This window comes from Ambystoma mexicanum, chromosome 2p (genome assembly GCF_040938575.1).
Source record: "Ambystoma mexicanum isolate Mex_15411 chromosome 2p, UKY_AmexF1_1, whole genome shotgun sequence".
NCBI classification, from domain to species: Eukaryota; Metazoa; Chordata; class Amphibia; order Caudata; family Ambystomatidae; genus Ambystoma; species Ambystoma mexicanum.
Genome location: NC_090923.1, coordinates 316,495,580 through 316,516,190, shown reverse-complemented (window position 1 = coordinate 316,516,190; position 20,611 = coordinate 316,495,580). Strand labels below are relative to the sequence as shown.

General features: G+C 52.8%; 1 protein-coding gene across 3 annotated transcripts in view; it reads left to right on the top strand.

The window, feature by feature from the left end:
* ACTR8 (actin related protein 8) overlaps positions 1-20,611 on the top strand; it is a 520,692-nt gene that overhangs the window by 398,242 nt on the left and 101,839 nt on the right. The gene's annotated exons all lie outside the window — the stretch shown is intronic.

Here is a 20,611-nt window from a genome sequence, read left to right as displayed (position 1 = left end):
ACTTTCCCTCCATAGTTTCTATCGACCCCCTTTCTTTTTGCTCTGTATTTGAACCTGTTCTGACATTTGGTCAGCTTCACTTCCCCTATCTTTTGCGCATTTGTTATGGGGAAACAGATCAGTCCGTTAGACTGTCAGTCCTGGGAAACTGTTTCCCTTTTGCCTTTTGTGACTTTATCAACAAGAAAAGGTACTGCTACACTTGGGGTTGGTTACATCTGGGTTATACCATTTAGAAACTCCTTGGACCAACCATTAATTACGCCAAAGGCGTTATAAAAAAATTTCTCTAGGGTGGGGTCTGGCATGGATTCACATGCTCATGAATATTCCCCGTCGTCAGGCTGGGAATTCTCTGTAAAGAAAAAAAAATCAGTTTGTTTTGTTTCTGAACTTTCTACTATTAACCAATCACTGGTCTCTGGATCATACTGCCCCCAACCAATGACTGCCCTCTACCTAAGCCCCTCCTCTGACCGCACGTTCAAGTGTTGGGAGTACTCGTGTTGTAGCTCTCGAGCTTTTACTGCGTATTGCGTTTTTTCAAAGAGGTTACTCTTATTTTTCGGTCAATTCAAGCCTCAAGCTCCACCGATTCTTCTTCCGATCAAGGGTGGATTTTTGTCAGATTACACGTCTTGGAGGATTCCGGAAGACCTTTGAGGCCTACCCCGATTTGGACATGGCCCAGGACAAGGGAGATTTAACACCTATTGGATCTAAACTGTACAGGAACGGGCCAAGATGTGGACTGCAGAACGTCTTTGAGGACGAGCACTCAGTGCCTCTATTGCCTACACGCCGAAAAGTTGTACGTGGAGGAGGACTGTGCGTTCTGCAAGAACATGTCCCTCCGGACCATGAAGGACCGTCGTACACGACTCGCCAACTGGCTGGAGGCGAAGAGCCCAGTAGCAGGTGAGAAGAGGAAGTCCGAGCGATCTTCTAAGACCTTTGAGGACGCTCCAGCGACGGGTGCCCAACAAAAGGCAAAGCATTGCGAGTCTGCAGGCACTGGTAGCGCCGTTGGTTCAGGCTCCTTGGCTGCCAGGCAGGGCGTGAGGTCACTGACGCCATCATCCACAAGCCAAAGCTCTGGCTCGGTGAAAAAGAAGTCGGAGAGCCCGGGTAAGCTTCAGGAGAAGCCCCGGTCGATCCCAACGGAGAAAGCCAAGGGGGGGGTGAGGCAGTGACCCTCCCCCTAAGGTGAAGGCCCCAGACGCACCCAAGGTCGTGAAGGCCCTGATTCACCCGGCTAAGGCCTCGATTGAAGGAGTCGTGGTGGCCCTGGCAAAGCTGGCGGTGGCTACCCTAGTGGAGACTACCTCCAGGCCTCAAGTTTCCCTGTCACTCTGGAGGGAATCATCTTGCCAGCCGATCGAGAAGACCCCCTTGAAACCCTGGGTCGAGAAAGAGTGGGGGGCACAGTAGCCCTAACAGACTCAGATACCTCCTCCGAGGATGAGCTGGCTGGCGTCAAAGCTATCCTGGACAAGAAGTTTGAGGAGGTCAGGATCTACGGGAAGGATCCCGACGAGGCTGACTTAAAGATTGATGGTGGAGCCGACAAGAAGCCGCAGGCCGTGGAGGAAACAGGACCCCGCGCCCCAGCCGACGCTCCCGTTGCAACCGATGCCTACGCCACAGGACAACTCGGGAACAATCTTGATGGCTTTGCAGTCCCTTTGTACGGAGATGAGGACAAGGTTGCCCTTACCCCCAGCGGACGATCCAGTGGCGCATGGACCGTCGGGGAGCCCGCTGAGCAAGCAGAGGCGAGTTCATCCTCCTCCCTTCCAGCCTTCACCCCCAACCCCTCCGCTGAAGGACGAGACGGAGTTGGCGATGACGGGGACTGATGAGGGTGGCGACGACGGAATGGATCTCCCCTCACCCCCTCTCCCCCTGTGCTCACTCCCGACGAACTTGGCCCCTTTCACACCATCATCGGAGGGCCTCAGAGCTTTTCCAGCTGTGCCCCGAGGAACAGAAGAAAGAGGGATTTCTCTACCAACGACGGGAAGCCAAGAGGAAAAGGGTACTCTCTGTCCCGCTGTTGAACGGCATATGGGACGAGGGACTTTGCCTTTTGAAGAACCCATCCTCGGCCCCTGCGAAGAGAGACCGGTACGAGAAGAGAGAGCGGTACGAGAAGAAGTACTGGGTCCCGGATTCTGCTCCTATGTGCCTCAGGGTGCAACCGACCCCGGATTCCGTAGTCTCCGCGGCAGCCAAGAAGAAAGCGGCAGGGGCGACGGCGTCATCCTCCACTTCCCCGCCAGACAGCGAGGGAAAGAAGCTAGATGCCATGGGACGTAGTCATCTCATCGCCACCGACGACCTTCAAGGCGGCCAATGCCCTCGCAATCGTGGCCCGCTATGATAGGGAGCCGTGGTACAAGGTCTCCCCTATCCCATTCTTCCTCCCAGACGACAAGAGTGCGGAAGCCTTGGAAATCCTGCAAGAAGGCGAGGTGGCGTCGGATCACGGCATCATGGTAGCAACTGACATCGCCGATACTGAATTTCGCCAGATGGGCAACAGCGTTTGCCTGTGCCGGCGTGGTTGGCTCAGGGCCACCGACTTCCGTCAGGACGTGCAGACCAGGGTTCTGGACATGCCCTTCGAAAGAAAAACAACCTGTTCGGGAAAGCAGTGGAGGAGAGTCTGCAGGCCATCAAAGCGGACACCAAGATGGCCCATGCCTTGGGCACTCCAACGACGGCCGTCCTTTCGGACCTCCGGAGGCAAATTCCAAGGTGCCTCCAAAGGGTTCGGCCGCAGTTGATCGTTGTACCGACAAGCTGCCCGTTCCTCGTCGCAGGAAGCTTACAGAGGCAGCTGCAAAGCCGGTGGATACTGTTGTCGCCGCCAAGGAGCAAGTCCTCGGCAAAACAGGACTGAACCGGCCGTGACGTCAAGCCCGCACCTGAGCACCCCGGTGGGAGGCCGGCTGGCGAAGTTCATCAGCGTGTGGGAGTCCGTCTCCACCGATCATTGGGTGCTGGATGCCCTGGCCCACGGGCACACTCTGGAGTTCCAAAGGAAGTGCCGCCGTGACCCACCTGTGGCTAGGAAAGAAAACCACGTTCTACAGCTGCTTCTGGAGGTACGAGCCATGCTGAGAAAGGGCGCAATAGAACTCGTCCCAAAGATGCTCCGGTGCTCCGGAGTATACTCACGGTACTTCCTCGTCCGAAAGAGGACTGGCGGCCCATCCTGGACCTTCGACGCCTCAACAAATACATCAAAGCACAGAAGTTTCAGATGGTTACCCTTCAACACGTGCTGGGACAGCTGGAGGAAGGCGACTTTCTATCATCGCTGGACTTGGATGATGCTTACTTTCACATCCCCATACACAAAGGACATCCTACGGTTCGTGGTCCAAGGGCGGTACTACCAGTTCAAGGCCCTGCCCTTCAGGTTGAAGTCGGCTCCAAGGGTCTTTGTAAAGTGCCTGGCACTGGTAGCGGCGCGGCTGCACCTACAGGGGATCCACTTATACCCCTACCTGGACGATTGGCTCATCTGAGCATAGTCAAGAGAACTCGCCGTCAACCACACAGCGAGGACTGTCTGTCTGTTCACGGAACTGGGATTCACGATCAACTTTGCAAAGTCCCACTTGGTACCATCGCAGGTCACCGTGTTCCTGGGAGCCAGACTCTACACAGTGGTGTGGTTGGCCACACTGTTGGAAGAAAGGACGAGGGCCATCCTAGGCAAGGTGCAACGGCTGTTGACCATGGAAGTGGCCAGGGTGAGGTCCATCAAGTCCCTACTCGGCATGATGTAATCTTGCATCTACCTCGTGCATCTGTGCAGGTTGCAGATGTGGCCACTGCAGGAGTTCCTCGATGCCCGTTGGATACAAGCGGCGGGAAGCTTCGAAGACAAGATCCCACTCAACGAGACTTTCCGTCAATCGATCCGGTGCTGGGGCATGCGCGCACATCTCGCTGCGGACGTGGACTTCCAGACCCCAGCGCACCAGGAAACGGTGACAACGGACGTCTCTCTGGAGGGATGGGGAGCACACAACGGAGACCTCCCCGCAAGAGGCCTTTGGCTGTTACACTCACCTGGCTCCCACAGGGGCGTCAATCTGAACTGGACAGCTGCGGTCTCCACCAATGTGACGAGTAGTGCCGAGATGAGGGACTGGACTGGCCCACCTAGCTTCGTTTGCTTGGCCCGTAGGAATATTCTTCTGCAAATGGAGAAAGGGAATTAAACACCCGTGGAGTTGAGCGTTAACCCCCACCCCCGCTCCCGCTGTTCTCCCCATTGATCACCCTTTATGTCCCCTCTTATAGTCTTACCTGATGGTTTGGAAAGATGAGCTCTCCATCCTGCATTGAGCGCAGAGGTGCGTAGATAACCAGTTACTTCACTGGCTCGAAGGATTTGGTGAGTTCCAGAACAATATTGACTCTGAGATTCCCGGCAAGACGCCGTAAGTATGTAGTTCGTAAGAGTTAAAATGTCTGACTTTCACTCTTGTCCAATTCCTTGCAGGTTGCAGCTTGACCCTAGCGAAGAATTCCTCGTGGCAACCGGTAATATTCAGGTAAGGATTTGTATTATGCAACACAGTTCGATAAAATAATGTCAATATGTAACCTGTTGCTTTCTCCCTTATTCAGGCGCTGAGAGAAAGTATGAAGTCTCGGGGAATAATGCCTCCGGCGGTAAAATCAGGTAAGTCTATTGTGGTGAGGAGGTTTCCCCTTGTTAGTCCCTTTGTTTCACTTTGCTGTCCTTTTGTTTCCCCTTAGGGGCCGGGGTTCGGCGAGGATGCTGTGGAAGCTGCGCCGACCTGTAAAGAGGAATAGTACCCCTGGTGGTAAAATCAGGTAAGCCTATGGGGGGGATAACTAATATCTCCTCTGTGTATTCCCTTGGCTCACCTTGCTATTCTCGTCTTCCCCTTTAGGTGCCGGAGTGCGGCGGGAACATGCAGAAGGATGCAGTGGAATGTGAAGATGCTGGGAAGGCCGGTGAGTTCAGCGCGGCGCTGCAGCAGGCGAGGCGTTGCGCATAAAATAACTTCTTTCTTCCAGCTTGAAGGCGCGATGGATCGGGATTCAGGTCTTTTCTCCTTCTTTCTCCGATTTTCTAGGAGCTCCAGATTCGAGGCGGGCGTGGCAGAAGACTGGATGCAGACTTGCAAGCACGGTGAGCGTTAAGCTGCTGGATGCAGAATAACGCAAAGCGTGTGCTGCTCTTCGGGCGTGGTTTAAATAGCCTCCAAAGTAGTCCCAGGTAAGTATTCCTCCCCAGCCCCACCCGAGTAAAAAATAGTCCCTAGGTAAAATAGTCCCTTCCAAGCCTCTTTAGGCTTGGAGCTCTTGCAGCATGGTCTTTGCAGCATGGTCTGCATCAGGTAAGTTTTAATCTATGAGAATGGCGCCTATGGCGCCAGGATTGACTCTCCATAGGCGCCAAGACTGCACCCAAATAGCCCCTAGCAGGGGTTGTTGGGCTTGCTTAGAATAACTTGATGCCTGCTTCTGGGGTTGCTGGACTTGGTCTGGGTCCCCGGGGGTAGGCATCATGACGGCACTTGGTTAGTCTTGTCCCTGGTTGCACCGGCCTCAAAAGTGACACATGAAAGACGGGGTGAATTCGCATATTAGCAAGTAAGTCCAACTTGACAGCCACTGGGTTGATAATGGCCTTAATAGAGTAAGGTCACAAATATCTGGGGTTAAAGGTCAGTGTTCTTGTTTTGTGGTTAACCATACTTGGTCCCCTATCTGGTATTGTGGAGTATCACTTCTATGCCGATCAGCATCTTTCTTGTATTTTTCTTTCGCCTTTTTTAAATGTGCATTTGCTTCCTTAAAGGCTTGGGTAATCGTAGCGTGCAGATGGTCCACTGCGGGCATGTAACGCTCACCTGATTCCCGCAGAGGCGCCGGTCTTGACTGGGTGAATGCCGTATCTTCAAAGGTGATGTGTAACACACGGTTGGCTCTTTGGGCTGGACCTCTGTGCACTGTATGTCTGACTTGAAGAGTAAGATGTCTGCAGATAGAAAATATGGGATTAATGAACTGGGGTTATTGGGTGCCTCTCTCCTCTTCCCTTTCTCTTCTCCTGTAGAACCCCAAAGGTTAACGCCCTCACCTTAGGTAAGTGAACGCCGAGCTCTCCATCTGCCTCGGGGCAGGGTGCCGTAACCAGTTTCTTCACTGGATAAGGGTGCAGGCCTCTTGACCTCAGAGGACTGCTGTCCGTCGTTAACTGCATGAACGGTAAGTTCTGGGCACTTCAAATGTCTTAAAAGTCTTTTGTAATGATATCTCTTGTTTTGCAGGGTTCCGGCGATGGCGGATGGTGGGCTGATGAGAGTTGAGGATCGAACCCGCGTGAGGAATAGAAGCGCCTGGAAGCACGTAAGTAAGCGCTTGTAGCCTGCTTCACGATGCGCACTAACTGTCCCTTTTATCTTGCAGGTACAAGTTCGGAGCTTTAGAGAAGTTGAAGGGTGCTGGAATACCCACTGGATTCGGCGTGGGAAGGAGTAATGGCACGTGAGTAATAAAGTTGCGCAATGTCTTTAAACGCACCTTCTTTTGTCTTTCAGATGCGGGATGCAGCGCCAAAGGCCTCCGGAGCGTGCGAAGAGCTGGTAAGCTTTTGTCTTTCAGATACCGGAATGCAGTGCGAAGACCTCCGGAGCATGCGAAGAGTAGGTAAGCCTTTGTCTTTCAGATGCCAGAATGCAGCGCGAGGCGTTGGTGGCAGCCGATGGACCAGGTAAGAGATGCGCTGCCACTGAAGACCGTAGTGCTAACCTGTTCTTTCTTTGTCTTTACAGGTGCTGCTGAAGACTGGATTCCAGGATGGTAAGCCTTTGTTCCCTTAGGCCCAGGATCAGAAGCAGAAGACACGATGAGCGTTCTGCTGCAGAGAATGCAGAATAACACAAAGCAAGATTCATCCATCGGGTGTGGTTTAAATAGCCTCCTGTAGTGCTTAGGTGTCTCCTTCCACAGCCACGCCTAGGTAAGAAAAGAGTTCCTGCTTTCCAGAAGAGTTCCAGTGTTCTGAACCTAGGGAGTGGCTCCTGCCCCACCCAACAGGAAAAGTAGTCCCAAACAGAAGAGGATCAGGGGTTCAACTGGCAGGTAAGTAAGCAGCATGGTCTGCTGCAGGTAAGTCCACCCAAGCATTATGAGCCCGGCGCTTCCAGCGCTGGGACTGGGCATCTTTATGAGCCTGGTGCCACTGGCGCCAGGACAGGGTCCAAAAGGTCCCAATTGGGACTGGCTGGCACTCGGAACCGGGGTTATGGGTCTGCTTCCAAGGGAGTCGGGCAAGTCCTGATCTTTTGGAAGCAGAGATCATGACAGGGCATTTCGAAGTGTTGGGGTGAGTCAAGGTATAGTTTGTGCTGGCGCAATTTCTCAAGGACTGCTCAGACGTGCTTCACATGGTCAGATTCTGAAGAGGAGTATACTAGAATATCATCAATATATACGATAACACAAACATCAATGAGTTCACGAAGGACATCGTTCATGAAGTATTGGAAGGCTGCTGGTGCATTGCACAACCCGAAAGGCATCACCTGGTATTCGAATAACCCATACTTAGTGCGAAAAGCAGTCTTCCATTCGTCGCCCTCTTTTTTTTTTTTGTCAAAATCTTTTTATTGAAATATCAGTTCACAATGCAAACTTTAACAGTATAAACAATGGCAAGGATATTTAAGTGCAGTTCAACATTATATCATTATTCTCCTGCCTAGAGCACAACGAATAGCGCTGAGAGTGATTAATTTAACAGTGAGTTGACATTTCATTTTTAAGCATTATTATTCATTTGTAATATCATTGTTACTCTCGAGGATGTGTTGCTGCAATTGTTTATGGAGGAAGGAGGAAAGAAGAAGAAAAAAAAAAAAGGGAGGGGGGGAAGGACCCCATTCTTTTCCACCTGCATCCCCCCCCCCGTGGTCCGGGTGTTATTCTTGGTAGCCAGTATTGTCAGGTTCTGGTGTTGGATCAGCCGTGTACCTTGTTTTTAGTGTGATCCTCAGGGCTGCAGGAGGCATTTGATTAGTTTTGGTTGAAAGAACATATGTTCCTTATCTTCCACGTGGTCTAAAAAAGGGCCCCAAATTTGTCGAAATTTGTCCGTTCGATTCAGTAATGTGGCTGTTAGTTTCTCCATTCCCAAGATTTCCCAGACCTTGACCCACCATTGAGCAATACAGGGGCCCTCCGGCTCTTTCCAAAAGCGCGCGCGCGCGTAAGGCGGGCTGCCATCAGTAGCTGGGTAATGAGCTGTGCTCTAGGGCCGGATTGCGGATATGATCCATCCTTAGGAGAATCTCCCAGGACCATCACCATTGGGTCCAGCGGGAGGAGGGATCCGGAGATGTCTTTAATTTTGGAGCGAATCTCCAGCCAAAAAGATTGAATGGTTGGGCAGTGCCACCACATGTGACCCAGGTCCCCCTTCGCCCCGCACCCGTGCCAGCAAGTCTCGGGGTATTCAACGTTCATGGCATGCAGTCTCTGCGGAGTGAAATACCATCTATAGCATATTTTGAGTGCACATTCCCTCACTGTCGTGCATCTGGAGGACTTGTGTGCTCTGGCCCAGATTCTCTGCCACGATTCAGGAGAAATCTCTTTCCCCAGCTCTTTCCCCCATGATGCCATGTACGGTAGTTCCTCCCCCTCTGGGGCTATTTCTGTGAGGCGGTAGCATGTAGCTACATTATGGGCACGTTGACCTTCGATCGCAGTTAGTTCAAGACCTATGGGGGGTCTGCTGGCGGCTTTCCTAACTAGTGGGTTGGTGATCCAGTGCCTAAGTTGGATGTATTTAAACCTTTCGGATTCTGGGAGGTTAAATTTCTCCTTACACTGAATAAATGTTAAGGGGACACCGTCCGCGTATGTCTCCTGCAGCCTCAGGGTTTTGTTTCCCGACCATTTATGATAGGATCTAGGTTGAAGCCCCGGGGTAAAGATGGGGTTCTGCGTGATCGGGGTCATAGGGCCCAGGCCCGGGGTCAGTCCTCTTAGGGTGAGCTGTCTGTCCCAGCATCTGAATGAGGCGCACGTGGTTGGGAGGAGTGGGAATTGGGAGGCTCGCGCTTCCCGTGGCAGGAAAGGGAGATGAGATAGGGGGGTCGCAGTGAGTGTCTGTTCTATATCTCGCCACTTAGGGGGGTCCTCTTGGAGCGCCCATGTCAGGATAGGGGCTATCTGGGATGCACGATAGTATCTTACCGTAGACGGGAGCCCCAGGCCGCCAAGCTGTCTACTTCTAATGAGGATCTTGCGCTGTATTCTAGGTGTTTTACCTTGCCAGATGAATTGGGATATAGCTTTCTGGAGGCCTTGTAGGTCTCGCTCTGGGATATAAATTGGGAGCGCCTGGAATACATAGAGAAGGCGAGGTAATAGGGTCATTTTAACAGCTGACATTCGCCCCAGCCAGGAAATTTCCTGGGGGCCCCATTTTAGTAGTGATTCCTTAGCTTCTTTAAATAGTGGGGAAATATTGGCCTTCGCTAGCCCAGAATAACTTGCAGTCAAGGACACTCCCAGGTATGTTATTTTGGCGGTCTCCCAGCTGAGGGAGAATTTGTTCTGTAAGGCGTTTAATACCTCGGGGGTTTCGGACAGGTTCAGCCCCTTTGATTTGGCTGCGTTTATTGAGAAGCCCGAAGTCTGCTCAAATTTATCCAGCAGAGCCATGAGTGGGGGGACTGAGGTCTGGGCCTCTCGCAGGAAGCAGAGCACATCATCTGCGTATAAGGCCACTTTGTGCGTCTGGTCTTTTAGTGTGAGCCCTAGGATTTCGGGGTGTAGGCGGATATGTTGGGCTAGTGGTTCCATTGCAAGCGCAAACACCAACGGCGATAGGGGGCAGCCCTGCCTGGTCCCTCTGCCCAGAGGTATCCTCGGCGTCCAAAGGGCGTTGACTCGGACCTGGGTGGTGGGGATCTGGAAATTGGCTAGTATCAGCTTAGAGAAATGCGGGCTAAACCCAAACCCCTTCAGGACCGAGTGTAGGTAATCCCATGACATGCTGTCAAAGGCACGATGGGCATCTAATGACAGTAGGGAGAGAGGAGCTGGAATGGAGGGGGCAAGGGCTATCAGGTCAATTGCTCTTCTAATGTTGTCATGGGCCGATCTACCCTGGATGAAGCCCGTCTGATCTCGATCTATTAGCTTAGGTAATACTTCCCCCAGACGGCGCGCTATGATTTTGCTGAAGATTTTGCCGTCGGTATTAAGCAGAGCTATGGGCCGATAGGAGGTGCAATCAGCTGGGTCTTTTCCAGGTTTTAGTATTAGGGTGGTAAATGATTCCGCCATGGATGTGGTGACTGACCCCACTTCCCACAGGGTGTTAAATAAAGTGGTTAGGTGTGGTGTGAGTTCCTTCACGAAGGTTTTATAGAACTTGTTTGTAAACCCATCTGGACCCGGGGCCTTCCCATTGGGGAGGGATTTGATGACTGCTTCTATTTCTTCCCCCGTCATTGGCGCTTCTAGAGTATCCATCAGGGTTTGGGGTATTTGTGGGAGCTCCGCTTTGTCTATGAACTCCTCAATGAGGGCCGGGTTCCCTATGTGCGGGGTAGCGAGTTCCGTGAAATAATCTTTTACGATGTGGCATTTACCCTCTTCTGAGAAAGTGCCTCTACCTGTCTTTTCCCTTAGGAAGTCTATTCTATTTTGTTTAGTCTGCTTCCCTATTTTGGCTGCTAATAGCCTGTTTGCTTTGTTCCCTTTTGTGTAAAAAAATTGTTTAGTGCGCATCATGCCATAGGCCGCCCTCCCCACGTGGTGTGCCTCCAGCGCTTTCTTGGCGACCCTCAAGTCCCTTAATGTGCGCGAGTGGGTTTTTCCTTATGCAGCCCTTCCAGTCTGAGGACTTCCTCCTCTAGTTGCTCACGCAACAATTTCCTAGATCTCCCCCTTTGCGCGGCCTGATCTATTAGGTGGCCCCTGAATACCGCCTTCCCCGCATCCCAGACAGTTCCCAAACTCACGTCTCCCGTGCTATTCTCGCTATAATATAGCTCTATAGTTTCCTTAATGTGGGCCCGAATTATTGGGTCATCCAGTAGGAAGTCATTTAGCCTCCAGGGGGGTTTCATGGGAGGGGTGACTCGAGGGGGTGAGATAGATAATAGGACCGGGGAGTGATCCGCTAATGCCTCTGGGAGAATCTCTGCTTCTAACACGTTTGGGATCAATGATTCGGCTATCATGAACATGTCGAGTCTTGAGAACCCGCCATGTACTGGTGAAAAGTATGTGTAATTCCTTTCATCTTGGTGAAGATATCGCCATACCTCAATCAGGGAATGTTCTCTCAGTATAGAGGTGAGGGCCTTGAAGTTGTTACTATCATTTACTGTGGGGGGTAGTGTTTTGTCGGCCATGGGGTTGATTACTGCATTAAAATCCCCTCCCATGATCACCTCCCCCTCAGCGTGATCGAACAAGGCTTTAGACAACTTCGTGAAGAACTGACTTTGATTAGAGTTCGGGCCATAGATGGAGACCAGAGTGACCTTGCGGCCATCCAGTGTAGCGTTAACCAGTAGGAACCTCCCCTCTTCGTCCCGAAACTGTCCGTGAGTTTTGAAAGAGATCCCTTTGCGCACTAAGATGGCAACCCCACGCTTTTTCAGGCCGCTCGATGCAAAGAATCTAATGGGGTAATTTCTGTCATTCAGGCGGAATTCATCCGCTGGGCACAGATGTGTCTCTTGAAGAAACAGGAAGGAGGCGTCTAAAGACCTCAATCTGTGGAGAAGTGCTTTACGCTTTAGGGGGGGAGTTCAGACCCTGCACGTTAAGCGAGATAAATTTATAGCTAGGGGTTGCCATGACTCAGTCGCTCAGGTTCCATGGGTAATAAGAGACTTCTGGCCATCACCGGATGGATGCATTTCTTTGAGTGGGGCACAGAGGTCCGACCGGGGTGAGGGCCATGGTGGGTCAGAGCATAAATCTTCTCTGGTAGCAGCAGGTGGGTATAAAACATAAGAAACTCAATAAAAAACTCAATAAAAAACTTATAAGAAGGGTCTATGGCAGCAAATACGTTAGTCATTTCCATCAATAACTACGATGATCAGAATCCCCGAGGTACGTTGATCTAAGTACTATCTTTGTCGGGCGCCATCCAGTCTGGCGCCCAAGTCAGTTGCAAATAAGGAATTTCGGAGCCCAACTACATTTAAACTTAAGGCTCAGGGGTAGCAAGTAGCTGCCGAGGTTAAACTGGGGTTGAACATGGGAGAGTTGATCGTTAATTGCGGGTAACAGAGTGCTCAAGGGCCTTCAGTGAGACCGGGCAGCGAGGGGTGAAAACAGGGGAGAGTAGCATACCAGTGCGTGGGGGAGAACTTTGTTGGGAGTACTAAATCCAAGTATGGGGGAGAACTCCGTAGGGAGGTATGTATCACCCTCTCACAGCTGGGCTCCCGCCTCGGGTCTCGGCGGGGGGTAGGTGGCATCCTCGCAGGGAACCTTCCTTCTGGTGGGGCTAAAAGCCACTCCCTCACCTTCATCCCGTACAGATCGCTGCCCAACTCTTCTCCTCCGAGGACGCCGGCGAAGGAGCCCCGCCAGGGGTTATCGATGTCTTTCTCAGATCCGGTTCGCCGTCAGGGGCTGTCGCATCCCTCGGCCTACGGCGGGATCTTCCCCTCCTAGGCTTTGGGTCAGGACGAGAGGTGGGCTCATCATCTACCGGAGGCCGTGGGTCGCGGTCAGCCCCGTCAGGAGTCTCTTCCATCAAGCTTTTCGCTTCCTCCTCGGTGGAAATTATGTGGTGTTGGTTGTTGAGTTCAAATATGAGTTTGCAGGGGAACCCCCAGCGATACCGGATCCTCTGATCCCTCAGCCAGGATGTCACTCTGTGCAGGCGCCGTCTGCGGGCCAGGGTGTATGGAGCCAGGTCCTGGAATAGGTGTATCTCAGTGCTCTGAAATCGGATTGAGTCTGCATTCCTGGCTGCCGCCATGATGTCTTCTTTCTGGCGGTAGAAATGCACTCGGGTAAGTACGTCTGGAGGCAAATTCTTCTTCAGTTGGGCTGAAGAGTACACCCGGTGTGTTCTGTCCAATATTAGTTACTCATTCGGTGGCAGCTCCAAAAGGGATCTGAAGAACGTCCCGACGTATTCCGCTAGGTCTCGGTCGGGGATCTTCCGGGGAACTCCACGCAGGCGAATGTTGTTCCGTCTCGACCTATTTTCAAGATCGGCTTGTTTTGCCCAGATGTCCTCCAGATGTTCTTCGACAATCTTAACTCTTTCCGCCAGGGCATGATTGTCGTGGGATTGCACGCAGGTGACATTTTCTAGATCATTGACCCTGGATTCCAGGCCTCCAAGGTGAGAGGTCAGGTCTGCAAGTGACTGGGCCAGAGAGTCCTTGGAGGTTTTGATCTCCTTCTTTATTTCCTGGGTGATGTCTTGTTTAAGGGACTTGAACATATTCTCCAGATCCTCCCTGGACACAGCCATATTGGTATTCCGCTCTGAGGTTGGAGCAGGGAACGTGGGTATGTCCCTTGGTTGTGGTGACAAATAGGCTTGTATGCTGCGTGTTTTCTGTTTAGTCCCAGATTTGGGCATCCCCAGGGTGCTGTGGATTGCGCTTGATTGGCTTCTCGTGGAGATCTTAGATATCTAAGGAGGCGTGTGTAGGGGCACGTATTTTGGTGTTGTTATGGGCTTCAGAGGTTATGTCCCAGCGTTGGGTATTTCTGGGCGCTTAGATTCTCCCAGCGAGATCCCCAGACGCCCGGCCGTGTTTGTGGATGCCCCCTATGTTTTAGTGCCTGATTGGCTTGCTGTATGCGGTACCTGGGCCCGTCGTCACGCTATCGTGGAGCAATGTGGCTTCGTGGTGTTGTAAGTCTGCTGGGCTGGTGTGATGGACAGGGTCACTCTCCGCGGACCCCCCACCGCCAGGTCTCCCGGATCGGGCTCTGCGAGTGCTGGGTGGTCCGCCCCGCGCCCCCCACCTCGAGAGCTGTTCCCGGGGCAGGTGAGCAAACAGAGCGCAGGGGGGGGACTCACCCGCAAGGCAAGGTCCGTTGCTGCACAGTCCGGTCCCCCGGGGCCAACCGGGCCTGTTCTCTGGCGCTGCTGGTGAGGGGCTGGCACTCTCGAGTCAACCAACCGTGAAGGTGAGGATGGGGTCACACCCGGGTGTCACCGACCACCAGGCCCGGTGTTGGGAGCCGGCCGGGTCCGCTCTCTGGCTCTGCAGGAACAGTGGTTGCAGCTTCAGCCTTAGGGCAGGGAGGCCAATGGTGAACCGGGTTGGAAAAGGCGGCAGCCCGCGGCGGATGTCTCCGGAAGACCCGTCCACCCCGTGCCTCACCGTCCCGCCGCCCCGAGCAACGCTCCCAGGGGCAAGGCAGGCAAGCGGGGGCACTCGAAAAGAGGGGAGGGGGCCGGCGGCAGGAGACTCACCCGGGGGGCGGATCCGTCACCGCCCGGTCTGGTACTCCGGTAGGGGTCCGGGGCCGGTTCCGGGCAGGAGGCGGGGGACTCACCCGCGGGTCCGTCACCACCCGGTCCGGTTCTCGAGTCGGTATCCGGGGCCGGTTCTCCGGGGCCAGCGGGGGCTGTACACCAGTGCCGCTGATCCGTTCCAGGAACGAGGAGTCACAGCCGGGTCCTCACCAGCGTCCCTCAGGCCCAACCGGGTCCGGTCCAGTTCTGGGGGGAGGGGGGGCCGGCTGGAATGGGGAGGCCGCAGCCGCTCCCACGGCGTTCGGGCTGGTTGTCTGGATCTCCGCTCTCCACCAGGCTCCGCTGCTGATTTCAGCGACGCCCGTGCTTCTGTTCTGCCCTCGGCATTCTGGAGCTGTCACAGCCACAGGGGCCCGTCGTCTTCCACCAGGGATTGCAGTGAAGGGCGCGATCCGCCATCTTGGATCTCCCCGTGCCAGGAACCTCGGCACTAGAAAAGCATAATTCCCGATTTCTCTGCTTCAAAAGTTCTGCATCGGGTCCCCCGCCATGTCAACTCAGCTTCGTGATAATGTAGGGCCGAAATTCTCCTTTTCGTAGCGTTGATACGGCCGACTTGGGCGCTACAGACCGGAGCTCAAAGGAGGCACGTCTGCATGGTGTGCCGCCTGGCCACGCCCCCTCGTCGCCCTCTTTTACACGTTCCAGATGGTATGCCCCCCGGAGATCTAACTTAGTGTATATGCAAGCGTCCTTCACTTGATCTAGTAGTTCAGGGATCAGAGGCAATGGGTATCGGTTCTTAACAGTTATCTGGTTCAATGCGCGGTAGTCTATGCACGTTCTGAGGTCACTTCCTTTTTAGGCACGAAGAACAAAGCTGAAGATGCAGCGGACTTGGATGGGCGAATGAAGCCATTAGCAAGGTACTGGTCTATGTATTGTCGTAGGTGAAGGTTCTCAGGTTCTGTAAGGGCGTAGATTTTGCTACAAGGGGGTTGTGCACCGGTTATGAGATCGATTTGACAATCGTACGATCTGTGAGGTGGTAAGGTGTTTGCCTGTTCTTTTTGGAAGCCATCCTGGAATTCTTGGTATTCTGGAGGTAGTTGCACGACTGCTGTGGTTACTGTGGCCAGGCCTGCGTTCAGATTTTTCTTTGGGTAACAGGTCTGTGCACAATCCGGGAAGGTTATTCTCTTCTCTTGCCAATCAATACAATGATTATGTGTTCCCAACCAAGGTATCCCCAGTATTATGTGGAACTGTGGGGCTTTGATTAGATCAAACACAATAGTCTCTCGATGCCCATCCTGACCCAATAGTGTCATCTCTGCGGTGGAATGAGTTACAGGCCCAGAGGCAATTTCAGTTCCATCGACTGTGGTGATGCCATCTGAGGTGGTTTTTCGGCAGAGAGGTAGATTCATCCTGGAAGCCAATTCGTAGTCCACATAGTTTCCTATGGCCCCGCTATCAATGTATGCCCTTACTGCGTGCATACGCGATGGTTGCTTTGGATCTACGAGGACCATTGGTATGATGAAATGCGAGGTCGGAGTATCTTTCTTTAAGCTTGGCAAGCGGACCTCTACGCTTGTCGGGCGTGGTCGTTTCCCGAGTCTGACTCCATATGGCTTTTTTCAGCAGCTCCTACCACCTTCTTGGGTTGTTTTACAGGGCAATCCCATAGAAAATGCCCAGAAGTTCCACAATATAGACGCAATTGCATTTGCCGTCTCCTTTCTCTATCCTTCTGGGTTAAGGGTCCTTTAACCCCTCTGATTTGCATGCGTTCTGAAGCATCTGCTCCTTTTGGGTTAGCGTGGGTTTTTACCAACACCTGATTCTCAAACTTGGCTTGATCAGCCTTTCTGTTCTGAAGTCTGTGATCTAACTGGACCACTTAGTCTATTTATTCAGCGCAGTCTTGAGGTGGGTTCACGACTTGAGCTAAGACATCCTCGAGTTCTCCTCAAAGCCCTCGATGAAATAACGTGATTCGTTTTACCTCAGGCCATCCAGTTTCCGCTATCAACCTATTAAAGGTCGCGATGTAGGATAGAAGGTCCTGGTTACCCTGTCGTAGGGACAAAAGTTTGTTATCCAGGGCCTGTCCTTGCGAGTGCCGGGCAAATAGTCTTTCCATGCTCATTTGAAAGCCATGAAAATCCCAAAGTAACTAGTGGAATTGACCAATCAGCTGCACTGCTGCTGAGATATATGACAATACAAAGGCTACCTTGGCTTGATCGTTTGGGAAGGCTCCAGGTCTGCATAAAAAGTGAAAGCGGCATTGGTTCATAAACACGGCAAACCTTTTGGGATCTCCGGCAAAGCGTTCAGGCGGAGCTAATGGAATATTTCCTGGTAGGTTACTTGATGACACAGGAGCTGGATTTCCCCCGGGACCTGGTAGGGGTGCTTGTCCAGCCTGGCTTTGCAGTAGTTGCCTAGCAAGATCATCAGTTTGCTCCTTTGACAAAATCAGTTCTCTCCTAAGGGCATTGGTTTCTTGACGGGCGGAATGCACTTCAGCCCTCAGTTCCCCTAGTAATTGGGCCAATTGGTCAGTTTCTGAGGTATCCATAATGCCCGGGTGGGAATTTGTGGGTAGGCTTCGCATTCTGTTATGCTCACCTGGCTCCCACAGAGGCGTCGATCTGAACTGGACAGCTGCGGTCTCCACCAATGTGATGCGTAGTGCCGAGATTACGGACTGGACTGGCCCACCTAGCTTCGTTTGCTTGGCCCGTAGGAATATTCTTCTGCAAATGGAGAAAGGAAATTAACCGCCCGTGGAGTTGAGCGTAAACCCCCCCGTCCCCCCAACTCCCTCTGTTCTCCCCACCGATCACCTTTGATGTCCCCTCTTAAAGTCTCACCTGATGGTTTGGAAAGATGAGCTCTCCATCCTGCATTGAGCGCATGGGTGCGTAGATAACCAGTTACTTCACTGGCTCGAAGGAATTGGTGAGTTCCAGAACAATATTGACTCTGAGATTCCCGGCAAGACGCCGTAAGTATGTAGTTTGTAAGAGTTCAAATGTCTGACTTTCACTCTTATCCGATTCCTTGCAGGTTGCAGCTTGACCCTAGCGAAGAGTTCCTCGTGGCAACCAGTAATATTCAGGTAAGGATTTGTATTATCCAACACAGTTCGATAAAATAATGTCAATATGTAACCTGTTGCTTGCTCCCTTATTCAGGCGCTGAGAGAAAGTATGAAGTCTCGGGGAATAATGCCTCCGGCGGTAAAATCAGGTAAGTCTATTGTGGTGAGGAGGATTCCCCTTGTTTGTCCCTTTGTTTCACTTTGCTGTCCTTTTGTTTCCCCTTAGGGGCCGGGGTTCGGCGAGAATGCTGTGGAAACTGCGCCGACCCGTGAAGAGGAATAGTACCCCCGGTGGTAAAATCAGGTAAGTCTAAGGGGGGATAACTAATATCTCCTCTGTGTATTCCCTTGGCTCACCTTGCTATTCTTGTCTTCCCCTTCAGGTGCGAGAGTGCGTCGGGAACATGCAGAAGGATGCAGTAGAATGTTAAGATGCTGCGAAGGCCAGTGAGTTCAGCGCGGCGCTGCAGCAGGCGAGGTGTTGCACATAAAATAACTTCTTTCTTCCAGCTTGAAGGCGCGATGGATCGGGAATTCAGGTAAGGATCAAAGGTATTGCTCTTGTTCTAACCTTTTCTCCTTCTTTCTCCCTTTTTCTAGGAGCTCCAGACTCGAGGCGAGCATGGCAGAAGACTGGATGCAGACTTGCAGGCACAGTGAGCGTTACGCTGCTGGATGCAGAATAACGCAAAGCGTGTGCTGCTCTTCGGGCGTGGTTTAAATAGCCTCCAAAGTAGTCCCAGGTAAGTATTCCTCCCCAGCCCCACCCGAGTAAAAAAAAAATCCCTAGGTAAAGTAGTCCCTTCCAAGCCTCTTTAGGCTTGGAACTCTTGCAGCATGGTCTGCATCAGGTGAGTTTGCAGCTTGGTCTGCATCAGGTAAGCGCCAGGACTGCACCCAAATAGCCCCTAGCAGAGGTTGTTGGGCTTGCTTAGAATAACTTGATGCCTGCTTCCGGGGTTTCTGGACTTGGTCTGGGTCCCCAGGGGTAGGCATCATGACATTGGCTCCCGGAGGAGAGGTCCCTGCACATCAACGTCCTGGAGCTCCGGGCCGTGTTATGGGCCCTCAGATCCTTCCTTCCGTCCCTTAAGGGCAAAGTGGTACGGGTCTTCACCGACAACAACACCACAGTGTTCTACATCTGGAAGCGGGGAGGTACCAGATCCCCGGCCCTATCCAAGGAAGCGCAGGATCTGTGGCACTGGGCCGTCGCCCAGGTAATGTTCCTGGTACCCTTTCATCTGCCATAAGCGAAATACACGGACCCGCCGACTCACTCAGCAGGGAACTGCGCTCTTGCCACGAATGGGAACTTCGGCAGGATCAAGTGGATCTCCTATTCCAACAGTGAGGCAATCCCTAGATCGACCTGTTCGCGACAGCGATGAAGACCAAATGCCGGCGGTTCGCCAGCAGGTTTCCCCAGCTGGGGAGCATGGGCGATGCATTCTTCTTCCCCTGGGACGGCCTTTTCCTGTATGCGTTCCCACCGTTGCCTTTACTTGTGCGACTCGTGAGTCAGCTTAGACGGTCCCGCTGCAGGATGATCCTCGTTGCACCGGCATGGCCGAGGCAGATATGGATCCTGGACCTTCTGGAAATGTCGGCATCTCCCCCAGTCAAACTGCTGACGGATGCGGCTCTTCTCGCCAGGGAAGGAGGTGCCATCCTACATCACGACCCGGGATTGCTGAACCTGCATGCCTGGCTCCTGCAGCACTAGAGTTCGGAAGCTATGACATCCCGGCGGACTGCAAGAAGGTGCTTGCAAAGGCCAGGGCTTCCTCGACTCTTAGGTGCTATGGACATAAGTAGAAGAGGTTCTCTGTCTGGTGCCGTGCACAGATCATCAACCCTCTATGGATCACGGCCCCTCAAGTGCTGCCGTGCTTGCGGTCTCTGGCCAAGGCGGGGCTGGCACATGCCTCCATCAAAATCCATCTGCCGGCTATCTCCCGCTACTCCAGAACTCCGGGCTGGTCGGCGCTGTGGTCTCATCGCCTGGTGAAGGAGTTAATGAAAGGACTGTTCCGCTCGTTCCCACCGGTGAAAGCCCCGGCCCCGGCGTGGGAGCACAACATAGTGCTGACCAGGCTCATGGGTCCCCCATTCGAGCCCTTGCATTTGGCGCTGAAGAAGTATAGTGGAAGACAGCTTTTCTTGTGGCCATCACCTCCGCACGACGAGTGGGAGAGATCCAGGCCCTCTCCTGTAAGCCTCCATATCTGACATTCCACAAGATGAGGGTAGTGCTGAGGAGGCACCCCTCCTTCATGCCCAAGGTGCTGTCGGACTTCATCTCAATGAGCCCTTGGTGTTACCTGTTTTCTTCCCATCACCTTTGTTGCCGGCTGAGAGGACCTTGCACTCTCTGGATGTGGCTAGAACGCTGAGGTTCTACATGGCCTGCACGACGAGTTTTCGAAAGACATCACAGCTGTTTGCGAACTTTGGCTCTGTGAACCAAGAGAAGGCCCTCTCCAAGTCTTCCATTTCCAGATGACACTCAGGCTGCATCATGCACTGTCACCGGTTGGCAAACCAACCGTTGCCCGGCCGTCCGAGAGCCCATTCGACCAGAGCGATCGCTGCTACCACAGCATTCCTATCTGGTGTGCCCCTGCTGGACAACTGCAGGGCTGCTACGTGGAGGTCGACGCACACCTTCACGAGATTCTACTGCGTCAACCGGGATTCCAGGGAGGAGTCCAGAGCCGGCCAGGCAGTGGTGCGCAACCTGTTCACCTGAAGGTGAGCCTGGTGAAGAGGTAAGAGATGCTTAATGTTGAGTTGTTGTAATACTTAATGTTGAGCCTTGCCACCTCCTGCAGTTGTGCATGTGTGTACTGCTATGTATTCTTGTATACATGAGCATGTTAATCCATGCCAGACACTATGCTGGAGAAGGAACTACTTACCTGTAACTGTTGTTCTCCAGCATGGGTCTGGCATAGATTTGCATGTGAACCCTCCCGCCTACCTCTCTGCGGCTCTTCTCTTGGTCC